Genomic DNA, 14,023 nt, shown 5'->3' with positions numbered 1-14,023 from the left:
AGCGCCAACACTACTCCGGCCGCGGCCTCCTCACCTCGGCATCGTGCCAGGGGAGCAGCGGGGGCCCTTCGGCTAAACCGCCCGCCAAGGTACGCTGTGCTGGCGCCCGGCCAGCCCAGGACTCCCCGGGCTGCCGCGGAGGCGAGGGGCTGAGGCGTTTCCACACGCGGCCGCCTCCGACGGGGGGGGACGAAAAAAGCGGAGGTGCAGGGGCCGCGCCGGCTGCCGAGGGACGGGGCGCCGCCAACCACTGCCTCCCCTCAGGGGGAGCAGGCGGCGCTGCCGCCTCCCTCAGCACCTCCGGGGCGGGGCCGGCGGCGCGGGGGCCGCTGCGGCGGCAGCAGGTGAGCGCGCGGCCCGCAGCTGCGCCCCGTGGGCGGAGCGCGGGGCGGGGAGTGCCGGGTCGGGCTGTGGCGGCGGCGGGGACCCACTCGCTCCTTCACTCACTCACTCTCGCTCTTTCCTGGGACAGCGCCCGAAACTCGGCGGCGGCCGCGGCCCCTGACGGCTCTCTAGAAGCGGGTGAGTGCCGGTACCTGCGCCCGGCGCGGGGGCTCCCTTCGCTTGGTGGTTCCTGCCCTGCCTGGCGCGGGGTGAATGAGGAAGCGACACGGTCTCCAGCTCCCTCCGGCCCGGCCGGCTTCCGTGGGGCTCCCGGCGGGGAGAGGGGCGCCCGGCTCGGCCGCCGCCGGGCTCAGCGCGCCGCTCTAGCGTGTGTCCCGGCGGGTCGGGTATGAGGGGCGGGCGGGCCGGGCAGCTCTTCCCGGCGGGGCTGCGGGGCGGCAGTCGGCGGGGCTGCCTCCGGCACCGGGGCGCCGGCTGCTGCGGGGCTTCCTCCTCAGGCGCGCCTCCATGTTGGGCTCCGCGCCCCGGGGCGGGGGGCTGCGGCGGGAGCCCGGGGAGCCGGCTGAGCCCCGGGGCGGGCCCGGCCGAGGACTTTCTCTACCGAAACCTCCGCGTCGCCGAGCTCGGGGGTGCTCGGGGTGGGCCGGCTCGTTCGGTCTGCGGGGAAGCGCGACCTTGAGCGGGGAGCGTCTGTCAGCCTCCGGCCGGAGGGATGGGCAGGCACCGCGGAGCGTTGGCGGGAGAGAGAGAGGATTGTGCCCCGTGTGAGGAGGTAACGAGATCCGTGTGGTCCTTGACAGAAACAAGGAGTTTCCTTGTAGCAGAAATGCCAAGTTTGATAATACCAACTTTTTCTTTTTTTTCACCTAGCCGCGTTGATACTCTGTTTCTGTCTCTCTCACGACGGTGAGTTTGAAGCAGATAAAATGCAAGCTCTTTTAAATGGTCAGGTTTCCAGCTGAATGGCGACAGACAATAAGAAATGAAGGAGCAGGAATGCCTGTTGCTTTTGTGTACATGCCAGGCGTGCATCTCTTAAAAACCAATTTTCAGTTCATTGCTAGAGAATTCCCCGTTTGCATTAGGGTATGAAATATTAAAATAATTGAATTATGGCATTCTGTGGTTACATCTGACATCTGTTTACTCGTGTGCTCTTGACTATTGCACCACTTCACTTCTAGATTATTCAAGTAGCGCAGAGCAGAGTGTTAATCTGGACCTAGGAGGTTTTGCAGGGGATTTATGTGCAAGGATGATATTGCCCCGTATCCTGTCTCTTGACAGTTGGATGCTTCCAAGGACAGAACTGAATCTGCAGAGAAGACAGGTGTGGGATAATAGGTTCTCATGCTAGATCTTTTCCTAGTTTTAGAGACTCGTTTAAAGCCTGAATTACAACATTTAACATCTCTACAAATAGTCTGTGTAAAAATCCTGGATGCACTTGTGTGTTTAGTTTCTTTTAAATCTTATTTGGGCCTTGGCCTCATACAGTCATTAGTCTATTAACAATGTAATAAGCCAGCAAATAACCTCTTCAGCTTTCCATCTATCAAATAATGCCATGCAGCATTGTAGTGATCAAATAGGAAGCTATAACCAAATATAACCAATATAGCTTTCTGAACAAGAGGCCATGAAGTGCTTCATAAGTGGTTAAGAAATAATTCATAAACATCTTTTTGAAAAATTGTATATGTAGCATTTCCTGTTTATTTTAGTTCCTGAAAATGGCTGTATTAAAAAAATAGATATTTGTCTTTGGACTGATAGATTTCAGTCATCCCAGGATACTAGTATGGGAACATGCAAATACCAAGGAAAGAAGCAAACATAAGGCTACAAAACATAGGTTTGGATTTATTTTTTTTTAATTTTCTCACCCTCACCTTGGGTTTCACAATAAAATGCAGGTCTGTGTTTCACTTAAATAAATGATTAAATACTGGCATTTCCAATTTCCTTGGTTGACACAGTTTTATTCAAAGTTGTCTCTTTGTAAAATTGATTATAGCAAACTTCAAGGAAGTATGATTATCAGAATAAAGTACATAACTTTTGAAACTTTGACAATTTAAAAATTGAAACACATAACAAGGTATTTCACTAGGAATTATTTGTATGGTTGTATGTAATGTTAAACATAAAAAGATTTAGAGGTAGCATAAAAGAATTAAGAGTTAGCAATACTTTGAAATTTTCATCCTACATCTCATAGTTCAGATTTAGGTATGAAGGAATTGCTGCCACTCAGTGGCTGATACAAAAGTATAGAAAACTATACTCTGTTACACAGCTATGATGTATGCATGGTTAATGAGTATGTAAGGTAATTCTGTTGGGTGAATGTGCATGAGATAATTGATCAGGAAGATGCTCATGTTGTTCTGACCAGAGAAGAGCTCATTCTCAAACTTTTTTCCATTTTGTGTTTCATTAATTATAACCCATCTTTTCATTAGGCATAATTTAAGTTCATGTCAAATTGAGTACTTTAGGGCCTAATAGTTTAAATTAACCATCCATCCTTGTTTCCGTTTGAAGGACTTCACTGTACCATGCCTCTGTGCAGAGGCACATATCCTCTGCCCTGTGGATGCATTGCCTGTCCATAGCTGGAGCTCAGCTCTGGCTGCTGCTCCCAAAAAGAGGAGCCCCTTCACCACCTCTTGCTGCACAGCTGCACTGTGACTGGAGGTGGGACTGTAGCACATGTGGATGTATCAAAGTTCACTTCAGTCCAGCTAATCTACAGTGAAGCTGCAGTGGCACAAGCCTCAGTGTGGACTGTACAGTGTAAATACTTTACAGGTGTTAGCCAGCACTGAGGTATGTGCCCGTATTGGGTGCATTGACACAGGTATTTAAGTTCCCTAAAGCTAACTCAGGTGTGTCTTTTCATGCTGCAGTCCAAATGTGTTATGTATCTATAGTCCACCATCCCCCTCACTACATTTATGAAATATATACTTAACCTACTGTAAAAAGAATAGGCTAGGGATAGAAATGGTTGTTGCAGATGAGTCAGAGCTGAATGTGAAAGATGACAAGAAGGGATTTACCAGTGGAGTCTGGGGGCTGGCTGACTCCATTAGGAACTGAATTCCTCTGTTAATCATCCACTGCTGAGAAAGGTAATGCGATTTTTTTCTCTGGAATTATCCTTGCATTAATGCAGCTTCTCCATCCTGGTCATCAGGTTCTGTCCAAAAGTTGCCTAAAAAGCACCAGAACAGTTTGTCTTCCAGTAGTTTTTTTAACTGTTTTCCTTGCTTCATGGCAAAACTTGTCATCTTTCTCTGAATCTTCCTTTACCTGCATAATCTGAGTGCAGAATTTGGTTCTATAGAGCTCTATGTGGAGCCAAAGGATGAGCAGGAATAGGGAAAGGGGGAAAACTACCTGTGCCCATTCAAAGCTATTTGGGTAGCACATTAAAAGTAATCATTCCACATCTGCTTGGCTGTGCTTTGCAAAGATGCAATTAACAGAGATGAGCCTGGGAGAGCTCTTTACAGCCTTGGTAAAATAATGCTGAAATGACTTGTGTTATGTCCTCATTTAAAAGGCAGTTATTTCTACCTGCAAGAGAGTTTTTACATGTTCTTAAAGAGGCATTACCTCTCTAAGCCAGAGCTACGCCATCAGCTTTTTATGATATTCGAGTAATTTTGCAAAAGTCTGCTCTGTAGGAAGTAGTGTACTGCCTCTAGCTCTATAGGGCCACCTAGATTATACATGCTGCCTTTATGACTGGAAGCTGCACCAGTGTGCTGCTCCTGTTACCAGAGACACCAAGAAAGGTAGAGAAATGAGAGATCTGGCACAGGAGTACTGGGGACCTCACAAATCTGTCCTTGGCAAGAGCGGTGCAAGATTTTTTTTCTGGTCTCATCTAGACCAGACTCTGTATTACAAGGAACACTGACACAGAGAATGGAAATCTGATATGTATATCTGTGTGTTTCAGATTATTTTCTGTTGGCTTTTTTTAAATTAAAATTTATGCAAGTGGAACATTATGTCTACCTTTCAGTGACAGAAAGGTGCCCTGACATCCATGAAGTTACGTTTTGAACCTATTACATTAGTTGTTGTTCTTTTCTGATTGACAATAGATTTTACAGTTTCGGACTAAAAGGTGGAAGTGGTGCAGCACAGATATATCAATAGTATATCAATAGCTGCAAAACAGAGAGGCAGGCTGTAAAATCAATTCTTTAAAAATATTTCTCAAGCTAAGAAAGTGCATAAAACCACAGACTACTTTTTACAGTATCCTCTTACTGAAATTAATGTGTTTCCTGGTAATTTCTTTGCCAGTGAGTGTAATGCTCTATCTGGAAAAGTTTATTTAAGGATATTTAAGCATAGTTGGTATTCATATAATAATAGTCATGATCCATAAAGTCTGGGAGTGACCATCACAGATAACTTCATGAAACTGATGCATGTTAAGCTTTTAAGCCTTGTATGATACTTGCCTGACTGCTAAGGGAGGAGGTGCATGCTTGCCACCTCCTCCCATTTGATCAGCCAACCATCAAACTTACAAAAAAAAAAAAAAAAAAAAAAAAGGCAGTGCCTCTCTGTATGCCCCAGAACAAGATTATTTTTAATTCCAAGGTGCTACCCACTTTTGAGAACAAAACAGATATGCAACATATATTCCTATCCTGCTATTCCTAATACTTTTCCTTAGAGCTGTGAGCAAACTATGGTCTTGTTTGGTTGAAATGCAACCCAGTGGTTTCACTTTTACCCATTGGTAGTGAGAGTGGAATTGGGATAGCTCCTAGGAGACTGGTTAATAGGTGAAGGTATCCTTGCACTAGGCATTGTATGTGTCTGTGGCAAAGAGGCCCTACTAAAACAAGCTCTTCCTGAACAGCTTAGTAAGGGTCCCTCTCTTTTCTGAAGAGGTGCATGTGGGCTGAAGTCCCTTCCACCTCACTGGGCTCAGAGGAGTTTTCTGAATTAGTATCTTGTTTCTCATCTCGGGGATGGCTGAAAAGCTCTAAAATGGGATGTATGTTTGTGCATGAGTGGCTTTGATTTGCATTATGTTTAGTCTTTTGCAGTCTCATAAATGATTTAAGTATTTATAGACCTGGTTTACTCCTGGCTACCTGCTATAAATACAGCATATCTTGAAACATATGCAGTAAATCTAAACTTCAGCCTCAGCTTTTTTCCTCACCCCTGAGCTCTGAAGTCACACATGCTACTGATTTGGAGCTGAAAGCCTAGACCTGTGCTGGTTTAGCCTAGTTGTTTGTTGTGTGACAAATTTGTAATGATGAGATGACAAAGAGAGAAAACTGCATGGTTTTTTAGCACTCAAGTGTCCAGTTACTTTCTGAGTGTTTGAAAATTTTTTTTTCCATCAACACCTATTTATCAGAGATCTAATAAAGTCCTTGTTTGTATATTTGATTCTTTATCATATTCTCTGGTTTCTTGAGGAAGTGCAGTTTAAGCTTTGCCATGGTTTTTCTGCCTAAGGAACTCATGAAATCTGAGTGTTTAGTCAGTACCCTTTGTTCCTCATCATACTAATGATACCTAATTTACTTCAGTGCATCAAATGTATCAATATTCAGTATGAGGAACAGCTTAAGGGAAGAAGGATTTTTGGTTGTGATACCAGATTTATCTTTCTGATAGTAAAACTTTTTTTTTTTTAATTTATAGCCAGATTTTTTTAAGATTTAAATGCTTGAATATGTAGATAGATACTTGAAAAGATGATCAAAAATGTCTGGCAGCCAAACTCAAGGTTAGGCTTGGCTTCTGCAGTCTGCCTTTTTCTGGGAAATTCCCCAGTGAGTACAAAGGCAGTGTAGCTAAGCTATTGCTAACACATTGTTTGATGGCTGAACTATGCTATTCTAGGAGGAGACTGTATTTGATTCTTATTTGAACAAAGGAAGAGTTTTGTATTTCTTAAAAGAAACAGTCCCTCCTTTTCAAAAAGCCCTCTGTGTGAGAATTTGGTAGGAAGATACGGTCCAGCCAGTAGCAAGTAGGACCCATTATATGCTCTTAACTTGTATTCTCAAGGAAAATTGAGATGAATAGACATAGTGCAATAACTTTGAAAGACTGTCATGTTTGAAATATGACACTGACTGCCCTGTACGTTTTGTCTCAAGATTTTTATGATATGTTTTGTAATGCCTCTGGGTGACTGCATTTTGCTGGCTATGTAACCAAAATGAGTATTTGGTACCTTACTGATTTTATTAGTGCCTGTTGAACTGGAGAAAATATTTCACTTGCTAAAGAACACAGTTGTGTGTCAGAATATTTTACTGGAAAACTCTTGTGAAAGTAAGATTTATTCTTGCTTATTTTAAAAAATGTATTTAATGTCTATTCCTGTAAGAGAGAGCACAGATGGCTGTCTCGCATCAAGTAGGTGCTGCCAGGATCTTTCATTTTGATAACGAACTCTGTTCCTTTTATAGATTAAATAAAACTGGATCTGAAACCATCAGTCATACAAGTATCTCTGCATGTGAAGGAGTAGATTTGATTATAGATGCTTGCAGTATTGATAGATATCTGGTTTGGGTTTTTTTTAAAAGAAACTTTTCTTTTTTTTAATAGTCACTGAGTGATGATGATTACATTTCTTCACATCCAGTGTGGTGGTCTGTTAATGCTGTGTTTGTGCTGAGCTGTGAATTGTTCAACAAGAGTTTAACATGTGTTTCCTTATGTGTCTGTTGGCCGATGACTGTGGCCTTCACTGAACTCAAATATTCTTACTAATGATTTGGGAATGCCAGTTGCCAAATATCCAGAGCAGATTTGTCTGTCAGGAAATTGTGCGAGCTCTCTCATATTACATTTGCTTGTGTTCCTCGATAACTGACAGGAGCTGACACTTACGATTTCTGTTTGACAAGTTTATCTAAGAAGCAGCATCCCAGGGGCAAGAGCTTCTTAATGTGGACCTAAATTCTTCCAGGTAATTTAAGAGCTAAAATGCATCCCGTTTTGCTTTGATCTGAATGCAGTGAGCCATTGGCACTTGAACATGTCTTCTCCCATTCTCTCAGCTAAGAAGGAGACTCCAGCATCCCCAGTTACCTAGTTCCTTCAAACCTAGCACAAGGGTTAGGGAAGGACAGGTACAACCAAGGGTCAGTAGACAACAGTTGTGTCCTGCCTAGAAAAAAATCCTGTTGGGGAACTAGAGAGCAGGAAGATACAGCTCGAAGTAGTATTACAACTTTGGCAGGTATCTTGGACCTGACTCTGCCCTGTGAAAGAAGCATCTCTTGTTGTGCAAGTCCAGTGAAGTTGTTCCACTGTGGGACTCCCCACCTTTACAACAGCAGAAGAGAAATTTCATGAGGGGATATTGCCAGATATTTTTTCCTGGTAGATTTTTTTTTTTCTACAGGCCTTTTTGAGGAAATGTGTGATTTGGACCAAAGGACTTACAGGTCTGTCTATTAATCCCCACAGAGCTTGTATTAGGCTTTTTTTCCCTTCTTCCAGTTTCCTTAGACTCTTACGGTGAGGGAATCTGCAATCAATTTATACCTTTCAGCTCATGCATAATTGCAGAGTAGCTATTCTGTTAGCAAAACTTGCTTCATCGCATATACGCTTGAGAATATCTTAAATATGGAAGTTTCTCTGGAATCTAATTCTCCCCATTTATTCGGTCTCATTTTAATAGAGGTTGGGTTTTTTCTCCAGGAAGTCAGGTCGTGTCTGTATCATTCAGGTTTGCTTGCCCAATGGTCTCAGCTGTGATTGCTGACTTCCCTGGCTGAGCCATCACACCCTCAGTGCAGGTTCACCAGAATTGCATGTTTGCAGGACAGTGTTCCAGTTTAAGGGTGAGTTTTGTTGCATTTGTGCAACATGCTGTTATATTGCTGTCATTGCATCTTTTCCTCATGCATGCTTTTCCTCATATTGCTATCCTAGGTAAGCACTTTTGGTGTAAGTATATGTTTATTTTATCTAAAGTTAGACCAAGTTTCATCTGAAGTGGATGATAATGCTCTGTTGCAGCCTATACTGTTTTTTCAGCAAGCCTTTCCACATTGCTCTATTACTTAAATGATTAAGTTATTGGATCTGCACCACCAGCTTCCTGCACCACAGACATCCCATGTGTCCATTGAAGGGAATAGGGGGGTTACCAATGAGGGAAAGCTGGAATGCCGAAGCTGCCATTTAGGCAACAAAGTTGATTACTGTTGTAAGGCAAGAGCAAGTGGGAGAGAGAGCAGTAATATGAGGAGAGAGAGAGACCTGGAGTACAGCAGGAGCAGCCCAGCGCAGAGCGATGAGAACTCCCAGGCTATGCGATGCTGCTCGTCCTTGTTGCACGATGTTTGTCAGAGGGGTGCTGCCAGCCCTGTTACTCTCACTTCATCCTTGCAAACTCCAGCTCCTCTCCAAAACTTTTGCCATACAACCCGAACGCCCACCAGCCTGGGCTGGGGCAGGTAGAGGAAGTGGAACTCTGGCTTGTTGCTGTATTCTGTTTTCTGTTTCAGTTTAATTTGCAAGCTTGCTTATTTCTAGCAGTGCCACTAAGATTTTCAAGGCAATCCCAGGGCTTTAATGTAATCTGTACTAGCATCTGTCAGATTGGTTTTCTGACCCATTTATGGTATTGCAATTTGGGATTAATGTTGCTTTCCTTTTCCAGTGGGTGGCAGCTGAAGCAAAGAGAAATGTTTATTTGCTTGCAAGTTTACATAGATATGTATTTAAGGAACGGGAAGAGAAGCCAAAACAGGCCAGCCCTTTATTGTCTCTCCTTATGTCGAGTTCTTTTCTTTTTTTATTTTGTCTCCTAGCTAGAGAAAAGGACAAATCAAAGGACCTCTTGTGCCCAAAATCTGCTTTTAGTTTCAATCTCCTCCACTTTTTGTGTGTTGTTCTGTTGCTTGTTTCCTTCTTCTCTTACTAGTTAATAACTGTGAGCCTAATCTTTCCATCACTAGAGCTTTGCATTGTGTAAGCCTAATTTAAAACTTTGAAGCAGGGAGCTGCTAACTTCTTGCAGCATTGTGTTTAGCTTCTCAGATCTGTATTTTGATTTTGAATGTAACATGTAGTAGCATTCATTTCTCCTTTTAAAGAGCAAATCTTGACAAGAAGTCTTCAATACTGATTCTTAGAAATGTAATATATATTATAACCCTAATATCTATTTTCTTGAAGGGCAAATTTTGACTGAAAAGTACTTTCATGTACATTTCTTATATGGAGTTAGTGTATATCTTATTCACAGCTGAGTTTCAAGCATATATTATTAAAATAGCATACTAGATTCCAAGTACTGCTTAAGTAAAGTACACGTTAGTGCATTTAGTGAATATATAATTATAAGTAAAACATAAGTGAAGTATATATTTATAGGAATACAAGTATATTTTTTAATGCATAGATTACTGTATTTCTAAATGTAGTAGAGATTAGGTTAAATCTATTTTTAAAAATTGTAAGAAGTATGTATGTCAGTGCTGAAACAAAAAGTCAGGTTGAGAATTGTTCTTGGATCATGAAGCATAATTTGATGTATTTTCAGAAGAACTAAATTTCACTATTTTTTTTTCTTTCCAGACTGTTAAAACAGTGATAGGGCTTTCCCAGCACTTTCCAGTGCTTTACATTGTGGGTAAATACTTAATGCTTCATAAAAAGCTGGAGAAGTCTTTTATTTTAATGATTTTTCTTTTCCTAGGGATGAACTAGCAGTTCATCTTCTATAATATGTGATTATAGCTAAGTTAACAATTAATTCCCATCTTCTGCCTGAAGAAAATGAGACCTTATATAGGTATTTAATGTAGCTAGGCCAAAATATATTTAATTAAATTGGATAACATTATTATAAATGCATTTCAGCAGTTTTGCTGTGTCCAAATTGAGTCAGCTTATCATAGCTAAGCCTTGTCTAAGCATATGTGGTGTTCCACTTCAAGTCTGTTCTTACACTGATGCAGTTAAATACAAAAGCTTATGCAAACACAATCGTCCTAAACACTTATAAACTGATTTGCTACTTGTAAGGATACAAGTTCTGCTGCTGCTGCTGTTAGAGCAAAGTTCAACTTGATTGATAGATGAAACTTGTAAAATGATTTAGGACTCTGAATGGAAAAATGTCCAGGAAGAAATCTTTCTACCCCTTCCAGCCACATGAAATAAATGATGAGAAATTAATTACCATAGCAGTAAGGACTTGAGCTTTGTCTGGTTGATAACAAAACTGATTTTACTTATCAGCAGTATTCTTTGGCTGTAATGACCTAAAATGGAAATCTTTTTTTAAGCTAAAAATACTCTGAAAGCCATGATGTAGCATGTATTCAGTTTTGTCAGTCAAACAGAAAATGACTCCTTTTTTATTTCTTTTTTGTTACAAGACTTTATGATAACATCTGTGATGACTGTAATGTAAGTCAGTCAGTAGAAAAAAAATAATTTCTTTTCAGTTCCTTAAATTTAACTGTCAATTACTGGATTGTCATTTGCTGGAAAAATTGCTATACACTTCGATAGACGGTGAAGAAAAGGCTCTAAATTCTTTTAAAATGTTTTGAAACACACACACATAGTGATGGTATGCTTGAGTTCTTGAGGTTTTTTTACTTTCTTGAAGACTTCATCCCATTGACAAAAAATCTTATTTGGGGGGCTATGGAAGGATCTTGGCATTATTTTAGTCTAGAGAAAAACATTATCTACTTGTATTATGGGTTTGGTCTTTTTTTTTTTTCTTCATAAATCTGACTTTCTTATTACTACTTCATGCTGCTTTCCAGGGAGTAAGCTGATCCTAATACTAAAAAAAAATTTCAAGTGAGTCTCAACAGAGGGATATTTTCTTTGCTTTAAACAAACCAGAGAGTTATACAGCTCTGTTTTGAATTAACAGCTCTCCAAGCTAGGCTGTACACTTAACACTTCTCAGACACTGTGAGGCAGTAGTATGGGCACTCAAATACTTCAAAAGAAAGACAGCCATATCTAGCGTTTTATCTTCTTAAAAGCATAAAAAACGATGCCAGACTCCTGTAATTGAAAACATTTGCTATAGGCAAGGTGTCCCAGGCAGACCAAGATGGAAGAATGTATCCTTGTTCTAGTGCATTTAGTTTTGCTTTAGTGACTAAGAGCACCCTGCCACCTAATAAGTAAGAGTTAAAAGCAACTTAAAAAAATGCCTGTTTGTGTCTCTGTGCTTTTGGTATTATTCCTTGGTCCTTTAGCTCTTATTTGGAGTTCTGGTGGATGAAGTTGCAGTAAGTAAATGAAGAAGAGCATACTTATGATCTTCTGATCAGGTCTTATTTTCCGAAGTCCGCTTAATACCCTTACTGAATTGTTTAACCATTAAATCTCCCGAAGTAATTTGTTAGGAAATTTGGAAAGCTACAAAAAAGATACACTTTGCAGTACATCAGTTTCTATACTTTGTAAGTCTTTTAAAGCCTGTGTATAAATACCATAGTGTAGCTCTATCTACCATCTGTGTTCAATGCATGAAGCAATGGAGGGAAGTGGGGGTGGGAACGATTGGAGCTGGATATGGGACTCTGAAGAGGTACAACAGCAAGAGTGCTTTTGTACTGGATAGCAGAATTGTTCTGCTTCTGTTTAACTCAATGTGTTGTGTAGTTTGGGTAAATTGTTGCTGGGCTTGTTGCTTGCCCAGAAGACATGGGTAATGCATCATGTTTTCTTGAGTTGTTTGCCTGTTTCTCCTATTGCAATAGCCTGACTGTGGGTGCCTGGTTGGGGGACCCCCCTGTGGGCTGTCATCTTACATGCTTTGCTGCCAGACCCATCTCAAGCAGGGCAAGTGCTGAGCCATCCGGCTGGGTTACCTCCCTTAGCTCTCATCCAGCATCGTAGGACTGGCCACGCTGAGCTCAGCTGAGTGTGCTGCAAAGCAACACCCACTTCCAGCCTTGCACAGCCTGAGCCCTTCTCTGTTGGAAATTGGAGAAATTTCCGTGTAACTGACAGCATACAGTATTGCATCAAGGCTAGAACAAAGACGAGGTAAATGTTCCTGCCAACATCTGAGGGAAAAGCAAATAGTCTTGAGACTTTGTGAGTTTTCTTGTGCATTCTTTGGGACTTTATGATGTATTATAAAGTTTGAGAGATTTCTTTTCCTTGAAGTTAGGTTTTACATGAAGAATTCACATCTTTTGTGCCCATGCAGGTATATTAATAAGATGGGGAGAAAATGAGTGGAGTAACAGAAAGGGTTTTGTCATCTCGGAAAAGAAGCTGGAAAAGCTTTTTTGGTTCATTTCATCTTTCCTCAGATTCCAGTTAGACTCTTGCTCAGTATTGCTTCGAGCCATGTTCTGATACTGACTGTTTCTCTCTGGAAGCAATTGCAGAAAACCAGAATAGCAACATCATATCGTCCTCATATTTACCTGAGATTATGGTTGGCTGAGATGGCAAATCTTTGCACTGAACTAAACAGAATTTCTCTTTTTGAATCTTCTGAATGCTTGATCTGATAAACTGCAAGAAAGGCATATTCTGGTTATCAGTGAGCAAAACCCTTTCCTGTTGGAGAAGGAACATGGTAACAGGGAAGGCTGAAGTTATGGGAAGCCCCTGTTGCGTGTTTGGTGCAGCTGCAAGTTGGAATCACAAGTTGTACATCAAAGAATGGGAGATGTAAGCCTGTCCTCTCAGCCTCTGAGTCTTTATATGCAATGCAATGACTTCAGCTGTTGCAGCATTTTTTGTTAAACTTTTCTCAATATTCCCATGTATATAGAATTAGCACTCTTGTAATTCGTGTTCAGCTTGAGTTGGATAGCTGGAGGCGGAGGGGGTCAGCTAAAGAACCTTTGCACCATGTGTCCATTAGTTGCATATCCCCACAAACTCAAACAGTACAATTGGTTTTTTTCTTTGCAAATGTATAATGCCATATGACATCAGATGCATGTGATATTCATAAATATGTGGTGAAAATGTTTGTTCTTACAGCTCAGTGATAATAACAGCTACAAGTAATAATGCCCCTAGCAAGCAACTTATTAAGAGGGAGTAGACTGGTTGCTTTTGTTCCTTTAATGTGAATCCTGGAATGCAGGTGCTGGTTGGCTCTGACTATGCATTTGATAAACGTATTTCTAAGCTTGTTCCCACATCATTTATGTGTTGAAGTTGTCCAAGTTCTGAATTGGTCTTTTGGAGCACAACACTAGTGCTCTGGGCAGGCTATGAGTGTTCAGGTGCTGCTAAATACTAAAAAAAAAAAAAAGTAAGCTTTGACTTTGAAACAGTTTTTAAGATGTTTCATTGTGTGTTCCAACTGTGCAAACCAAAACATTGCATTCTTTATAGGCCAGTAGAAAGGGCCGAACCAGTAGCAGTGATGTGGCCGGCATGTTACTTAAGGGATCTCGCAGCAGCATAAGGGGCTTTGTGGCTGCACTGATGAGACATGTCAAGGGGCCCGAGAGGGGAGCGCAGATGGACTTTATCCTGTTAGTTACATCCAGTGCTAACAGTGCTAGAAGTAACCCAGCAGGGAAAGCAAAATGCTGTTTTACTTCATAGCCCAACCAAAAGCCAGAAACTTCTGTACTTCACTCTGCCTAGAGCCTTTTCCTATTGCAAAGACAACCAAGTTTATCTGTTGCTGTTAGAC

At 41.6% G+C, this 14,023-nt stretch overlaps 1 protein-coding gene across 6 annotated transcripts in view; it reads left to right on the top strand.

Moving 5' to 3' along the window:
• Positions 1 to 325: 325 nt before the first annotated feature.
• PRKCD (protein kinase C delta) overlaps positions 326 to 14,023 on the top strand; it is a 75,231-nt gene continuing 61,533 nt past the window's right edge. For 3 of the 6 annotated variants that reach the window (XM_072876111.1, XM_072876105.1, XM_072876108.1), the window contains exon 1: positions 401 to 522. The gene's annotated coding sequence lies outside the window, so the exon portion shown is untranslated. Of the gene's footprint in view, positions 345 to 400; positions 523 to 14,023 lie in introns of those variants that run through there. The other 3 variants (XM_072876109.1, XM_072876106.1, XM_072876107.1) reach the window with 3 other exon arrangements.

Source organism: Ciconia boyciana, chromosome 11, assembly GCF_034638445.1.
Source record: "Ciconia boyciana chromosome 11, ASM3463844v1, whole genome shotgun sequence".
Classification (NCBI taxonomy): Eukaryota; Metazoa; Chordata; class Aves; order Ciconiiformes; family Ciconiidae; genus Ciconia; species Ciconia boyciana.
The sequence above is the reverse complement of the archived record's forward strand: the minus strand, read 5'-3'. Positions and strand labels throughout refer to the sequence as shown.